The sequence below is a fragment of the Suricata suricatta genome, chromosome 7 (genome assembly GCF_006229205.1).
Source record: "Suricata suricatta isolate VVHF042 chromosome 7, meerkat_22Aug2017_6uvM2_HiC, whole genome shotgun sequence".
NCBI lineage: Eukaryota > Metazoa > Chordata > Mammalia > Carnivora > Herpestidae > Suricata > Suricata suricatta.
Window position 1 is genome coordinate 40,835,449 of NC_043706.1, and position 6,859 is coordinate 40,842,307.

Here is a 6,859-nt window from a genome sequence, read left to right on the forward strand (position 1 = left end):
TATTGGTATTCCATATACTACCATATAGGGTAGTTTTTTGCATCAATTTCTTGTTCCAGGTGAGGACACATCTGTCGTTCATGGCGGGAAGGCTCAGTGAATGGTCTCCTGGGAAGTTCCCGGGTGGGGCCATATTGAGGTAGGGAGGTGGCCCTTGTTGCCTGGGCATCTGAAGGTCACACCCGCCTCCATGGCCAAACAGTAATCTCTGCATTAAATGTGGTGCTTGAACTCACAGCCCTGAGATCACCAGTGGAATGTCGTCACTCCACCAACCAAGCCAACCAGGCACCTCCAACTGTCTTAATGTTAATGCTTTGTTGAGGGAAAAACAGACTTAGCCTGACAATAGCTAGGTCTCCAGCATCCTGTGAGTCCTCTTTAACATTAGAAAATCCTTCTGGAAACTTCCTTTTCCCCTCCCCCTCACTTAAAAAGTATATAACCAATTGCTCCTCACAATCCTGGTACAGCTCTTTCTGCTCACAGATCCTGTCTCTGGGCTTTAATAAAAACCACATTTTTTTGCATTAAAAATGTCTCAAGAGTACTTTTTAAAATTTTTTGAATGTTTACTTCTTTTTGAGAGAGAGAGAGAAATAAAGAAGCAGAACGTGAATGAAGGAGGGGCAGAAAGAAGGAGACACAGAATCCGAAGCAGGCTCTAGGCTCTAAGCCATCAGCACAGAGCCTGACGAGGGGCTCAGTCTCACAGACTGTTTGATCATGACTGAGCCGAAGTCAGACGCTCAACTGACTGACCCACCCAGGGCCCCTCAAGAATACTTCCTTGACTGCTTGTTCCCAAACCCCACTTCAAATCATATCATGCACCAACTCTCTAGACATTTGTAGGCCCAAGGAGAGTGATGGCCACAAAGGCAAGGGACAAACACCATCAGGTCACAAACTACTTCCACTAAGGTGGCACTGTGAATGTGGACAGATAAGACTTTGAGATGACGAATCCAGCAGGCCAAAAGGCAAAGGTTACCCCCCTTTGAAGTGGCATGAGAGACATCAGTGAGGGGGTCATCTTTCCAGGCCAGTGACGTTGTGAGAAAAAGAAAAGATAAAAGGGTTTCATATTCAGTTATAGTGTGACATCTCAGGATCCAGCATCTTGGAGGAAGCAGTTGACTTCGATGTTGACTAGTTCTCTTCCTCTTCGCTTGGATTGGCGGTCCCCAGCACATGTCAGAGGGGGCCTTCTCCAGCACCAAGGAGCACAGCCAAGGTTTAAAGCCCTGTGGTTTGGCTGTCATCTGGCCAGTGAGGAGGACCTGCTATAGTCCCTTCCAAGGAGATTCAAGAGCAATCTTTGTTCTTACCAGTCCAGTTGTATGATCTTAAAGTTATCAGAAATCTGTATTCTATGGGCATCCGTGTGGCTCAGTCAGTTGAGCATCTGACTCTTGATTTCAACTCAGGTTGTAATCTCATGATTCGTATGTTCGAGAGTCCTTAGCAGATTCCTTTCCATAAATTTCTCTGAAGGTGAAACACACCTACAGGATGCTTTTGTAAAACTATCTGAGTAAAACAACTGCCTGTCAATGGCCTGGGTAAAGTTCTGCTGAGTTCATTATAATGTAATTGACAAAGAAATTTGGTTATTCTTGTGACATAGTAGTTAGAATTAAGAAAGTAATTAGAATTACAAGTGCTGACTGTTGTAACCCACCGAGATAGAACTCACTCAGGCAACAGAGTTTTAGAGAGCTTTATTACAGATTATTTTAGTTCAGCCGAATGGCTCCTCTGGAGTGGTGGAAGTACCCAGGGAGCACGCCGCTGGGCTGGAACATGGGGTTTTTAAGGGCATTGTGAGACAGAGTACGCCATTTATTAGTCAGCCAATTACAGGTCATAGTACCACCAATAGTATCTTTCTACACACACACTACTTTTGGCGGAAACCTATCGGTTTTAGAGTTCTTTGTTTTCCATGAGGTTTGAAATGACCAAGTATAGTTAGGCACGCCAGGTTCTGTGAGATAGTGAATACGTGACTTCCCACATGTGTGCTCTGTCTGGTCAGCTTCAAATAGGGCGGTGGGAGTGCAATTTACCATCTAGGTTGTCTGTTTAGAATGCAGGCAAATTTGCAGGCGGGGTTAGCAGCTTCTGATAATTCCAACAGAGAGCCACATAGCAGTCACCACGTAGTTGGTCAGAACAGTGAACAGAGAGATACATTTGCAAAGCAAACCAGCAAGTTAATGATTTTCAATTTTTTACTCTGTTTGCTAACCTACAACACTGACATTATAGTAGGACACCTCAGATTTCCAGGGATTTTACATAATTTCTGGAACATGTATACAGGCATAATATAAAGGAGGTTTAGTACTGATGCAGTTTGAAGTGCTGGGGTTCAGAGCCGATGGCCAAGAAATAATTTTTTTTAATGTTTATTTATTTTGAGAGAGTAGGGGGGAGAGAGAATCCCCAGCAGGATCTGCACTGTCAGTACAGAGCCTGATGTGGGGCTTGAACTCACTACCCTTGAAATTATGACCTGAGCCGAGATCTAGAGTTGGACACTTACCCAACAGAGCAACTCAGGTGCCCAAATGTTTATTTTTGAGAAAGGGGAGTGGAGCAGTGAGAGAGGGGGACAGAGGATCTGCAGCGGTGTGAGGCTCGAGATTACGAACCATGAGATCATGACCTGGGCCAAGCAAGGTTGGATGCTTAACTTACTGAACTACTCAGGCGTTCCAAGAAAAAATTCTTGAGAAGTCTTTGGTGCAAAAGGGTGGTCTTAGTAAAGCACAGAAACTGGACCTCTGGGCAGAAAGAGTCACACTAGGACTGTGAGGAGTGACTAATTAGATACTTGGGGTAAGGGGAAGTTTCCAAAAGGACTTTCATATGTTAAAGAAGACCCAGAAGATCCTGGAGGCCTAACTATTGTCAAGCTAAGCTTGTTTTTCCAGCGTTAACGATAAGACAGTTGGGAGTTCCTGGAAGACTGTTATTCTCTGCCAGTCTCAAGTATTTGTCAATGGGCTGCAGGATGTAAGGAAATTGAATTTTATCTACATTTCCTTTTGCCTTTGTTCCCCACATCAGCATTATTTCTTATTTGACAATGCTCCCCATGTAATTTAATATAGCAAATAAACCTAATTAGTTTGATATCTCCCTTTTTATAAGGAAAGAGAACAAACCCTTTGAGATTGTTGTGGGGTGATTATGAAAAGACCACCAATGCTGAATAGAAAGGAAGCATAATTTTATTCACGGCCACATGCTTTTATTATGGCCAGGCCAAACCTGATCTCCCTGGTGTTAAGGAGCAGGGAATGGCCCCAAACAAAGGGTGCAGTGAGATTATAGGACAGAACATGTCATCATTTAGTTAACCAATTACAATTCACAGCATTCCTTGATAGCCAATTACTCTGTAATACACAGATGTTAGTTTTGGTGGGAACCTGTCATTTTAAGGCTCTTTGTCCCTTTAGAATGACCAGTCATAGTTAGACACCTAAGATACCTCGAGAGACAATGACCAGGTGACTTTCACCTGTGGACTTTGCTTCAGCCAGGTCTTAGTAGAAGGGTAGCGTTACTTAACCATCTTGAAAAACAAGTCAAACTTCAGGTTACAATGTTCCTTATCGAGTTACATTCTTTTTTTTTATTTTTTTTAATGTTTTATTTATTTTTGATACAGAGGGAGACAGAGCATGAGAGAGGGAAGGGCAGAGAGAGAAGGAGGTACAGAACCAGAAGCAGGCTCCAGGCTCTGAGCTGTCAGCACAGAGCCTGACGCGGGGCTCGAACCCATGAACGTGAGATCTGACCTGAGCCAAAGTCGGAGGCTTAACCGACTGAGCCACACAGGCGCCCCTCGAGTTACATTCTTAGGGTCTTTCCAGGTTGCCCAATCTTTAATTATTCACCAGCACGGGAGTGTAAACCGAACCTATATCCAGTAAGCTCTCTGATATCTTATAAGTTGACCTAGTACATTTCATAAGTTGACCTATAACATTCCCCACTCCTGTTTGTTAGTTATTCAAACCCTTGAAAAACTTTATTCTGGCATTTGGGCTACTGGGATGTATCGGCCATGTAATACCATAAGCTTTATAGATCCTAATTTTTGATTTATTAGCTGAAGTACCAGTCTTATCAAATAGGATCCTATAGTTATAGCTAGAAAGAGAACAATGAGGCGTCCTGCAAGGGCACTTAGGAGAGTTGTTAGCCAAGGGGACCAGGAAAATGCAGATTCATACCAATTTTCACTATTTTGTCTCTTTTCTCTTTCTTCCAATTGTTCTTGAATCTGCCTCAAGCTCTGCTTGATGATTCCTGTTATTGACATAAAACAACATTGTTCTACAAGAGTTACCCGGAGCCCTCCCTGCCATAGGAATAACAGGTCTATTCCCCTTCTATTTTGGAGATATACCTCAGCTAAAGAGCTTACAGATTCAGATAGCTTATCAATATTTCTTTCTAGTTTCTATACGTCTTGATCAATTTGTCTACTTAAAAAGTTTAAAGTTTTGATTTCCTGTAATAAAAGCAGCAGTCCTCATGCCCAGGGACCCTGCTACTCCCAGCCCTATAAAGGGAGGCACTAGGATGGCAGAAATGAGTTCTCTTTTCAACCAAGATTAGGGGAATGAAACCGAGGTGTTCCCTACCTCCTTCACTTGAGAAGTAAAAAACCTCTGAGAAAGGAGGTGAACTAAGATGCAGAAAATCAGATCTCTGGTTTACAAGATGGAGGTTGAAACATGGGGTTAAACCCGAAGAACAGGCAAACCAAGTTCCAGAGGGCGGTACTAAGAAGTCTCTGGCCAGCAACTTTCACATTGGAGGGAGTAGACAGGATGATTGGAAAAGGTCCAATCCAGGTTCAGAGAAAAATGGTGTTGCACCCAGACCCAACCTCCAGGTGAGTTCCTTTTCTGGAGATTTGACTGCAGGGGAGTGTTTCCTTTCGGCTTTGTTTTATCAAATTATAAATGGCTGGGAATAGGGCCTGCAAGGACTTAAGGAGATGTAGGTTAGAGATGTTTGCCCATTGTTTGCTTCCCAATTTTGAAAACTTAGCTAGAGGCACTCATGCTATTATATGAGAAGGGTCATCAGGCTGTTTATAACCCTAAGAGAAAGTCCCCAGAAAAACAGGATTTCCAAGAGATGTAATGCCTGCTCTCCTGCACTGCCTATAATCCATAATCATTATACTAGCGAAGGGTTAGTTCAACAGAGTCTTCCATTGAAGGTGCCCTGTTTTTATAAATGGGTAGAGGCAATTAATATTAACAGAACATCCTATTTACAAGAGGAAGGGGAGTATAAACAGGAACCTTTTGTTGTTCCCGGCTTTCTGGGCAACATCTGCCAGTCCGATGGCAAAGGGTAAGAACAGTTTATCTTATTGGACTGGAGCTTATCGGTTTCTCAAGTTTCTGCTGTGCATAGACCAGCCAGCTTCTGGGGTGTGGCTGGAGCAGGGCTGGAGATCTCTGGAGCCAGGGTCTTTTTGAGGGTCAGCTTAAGCTGGTTGACTGGATCTGGATCACCTCACCGGGTTGAGGGTTCTTCTGAGCTGGCCTACTTAACTCCAGAGTGATGCCTGAAACTTTAATAAGTTTGTTTAGGTCTATATCTGTTAAGTCCACCTCTCAGTTTTTGAAAGGGTGACCCCCATTCTTTAAATAGCATCCTCACAGAATAACAAGCTCTGTAGATTGTGTACACATGAAATACTGTAACAATTTTCTTGAAGGTGATTTCAAGTTGTCTAATTTAGCCAAACAACAAATATTCAAAGACACTCAGAACTAAAATAACATTTACAGTTGTGCGTTGTTAAAACATAGTTTTTCTCTTTAAAAAACCTTGTTTCCAGATAGCCAAATCGAGACCAATGCATTTGTGGAACGAGTCCATTCTTTTTTTTTTTTTTTAATTTTTTTAAAATGTTTTATTTAGTTTTTTGATACAGAGAGAGACAGAGCATGAGAGGGGGAGGGGCAGAGAGAGAAGGAGACACAGAACCAGAAGCAGGCTCCAGGCTCTGATCGGTCTGTACAGAGCCTGATGCGGGGCTCAAACCCACGAACGTGAGATCTGACCTGAGCCGAAGTCAGAGGCTTAACCGACTGAGCCACCCAGGCGCCCCAGAACGAGTCCATTCTTAACAACCCTAGCTTAATTATTTACATAAGCTCAGCAAGAATAAGGACTGTTCATGAGGATTTTATAAAGCTTGCTTTTCTGGGACCTTTTATAAGGAATCTCCAGGTTGACCTTCTAGTAGCCTTTCCAGGCCAGAAGCCAAGCCAAGTAATTCCCATCAGACAGGCCTGCAATACCTGTAGAATTGGGCAAATTCCTCTTCCTGAGGTTCCCAAGATATGCTGAAGTTCCTGCACCTGCCAGGAAATGACCTTCTTTACTCACCTGGGGAGGCTGCTGAGACCTCTGTGAGCAAGGTATGCAGCCAACATTTCCACGAGGCTTTATGGCTCCATGTTCCATAAAGTCAACCTTAGTTCCTTAAAGTTGTCTGGTCATATGAGAGTCCATGCATGACTCTCCAATCAAAGCCTTGGTAAAATAACCAGTATTTCCAATCGTGTCCTGCTACAAAATGAACAGATTCTTACTGAACTTATGCAAACAATTGTAATTGCCATGAAAGAAAGAATATTCACTATGAGTTTTTGAATTTCAGACGGTTTAAGTAGAGAGAAAAGATAAATACTTCAGTTTACAAACAAATACTTTACGACATTTCTGTATATCATAGATATCTTAAGAGAAAGTTTCTTAATCTGGCTAAGCAAACATTAAAGAACAGTGTTTCCAACAAGAGTCACAA

General features: G+C 42.8%; 1 long non-coding RNA gene across 1 annotated transcript; it reads left to right on the forward strand.

Annotated features, from left to right (window-relative positions):
- Nucleotides 1-64: 64 nt before the first annotated feature.
- On the forward strand, nt 65-537 carry LOC115297175. The gene is made up of 2 exons (XR_003911326.1): nt 65-139; nt 239-537. It is a non-coding gene; the product is annotated as an uncharacterized LOC115297175 (long non-coding RNA).
- Nucleotides 538-6,859: the final 6,322 nt, after the last annotated feature.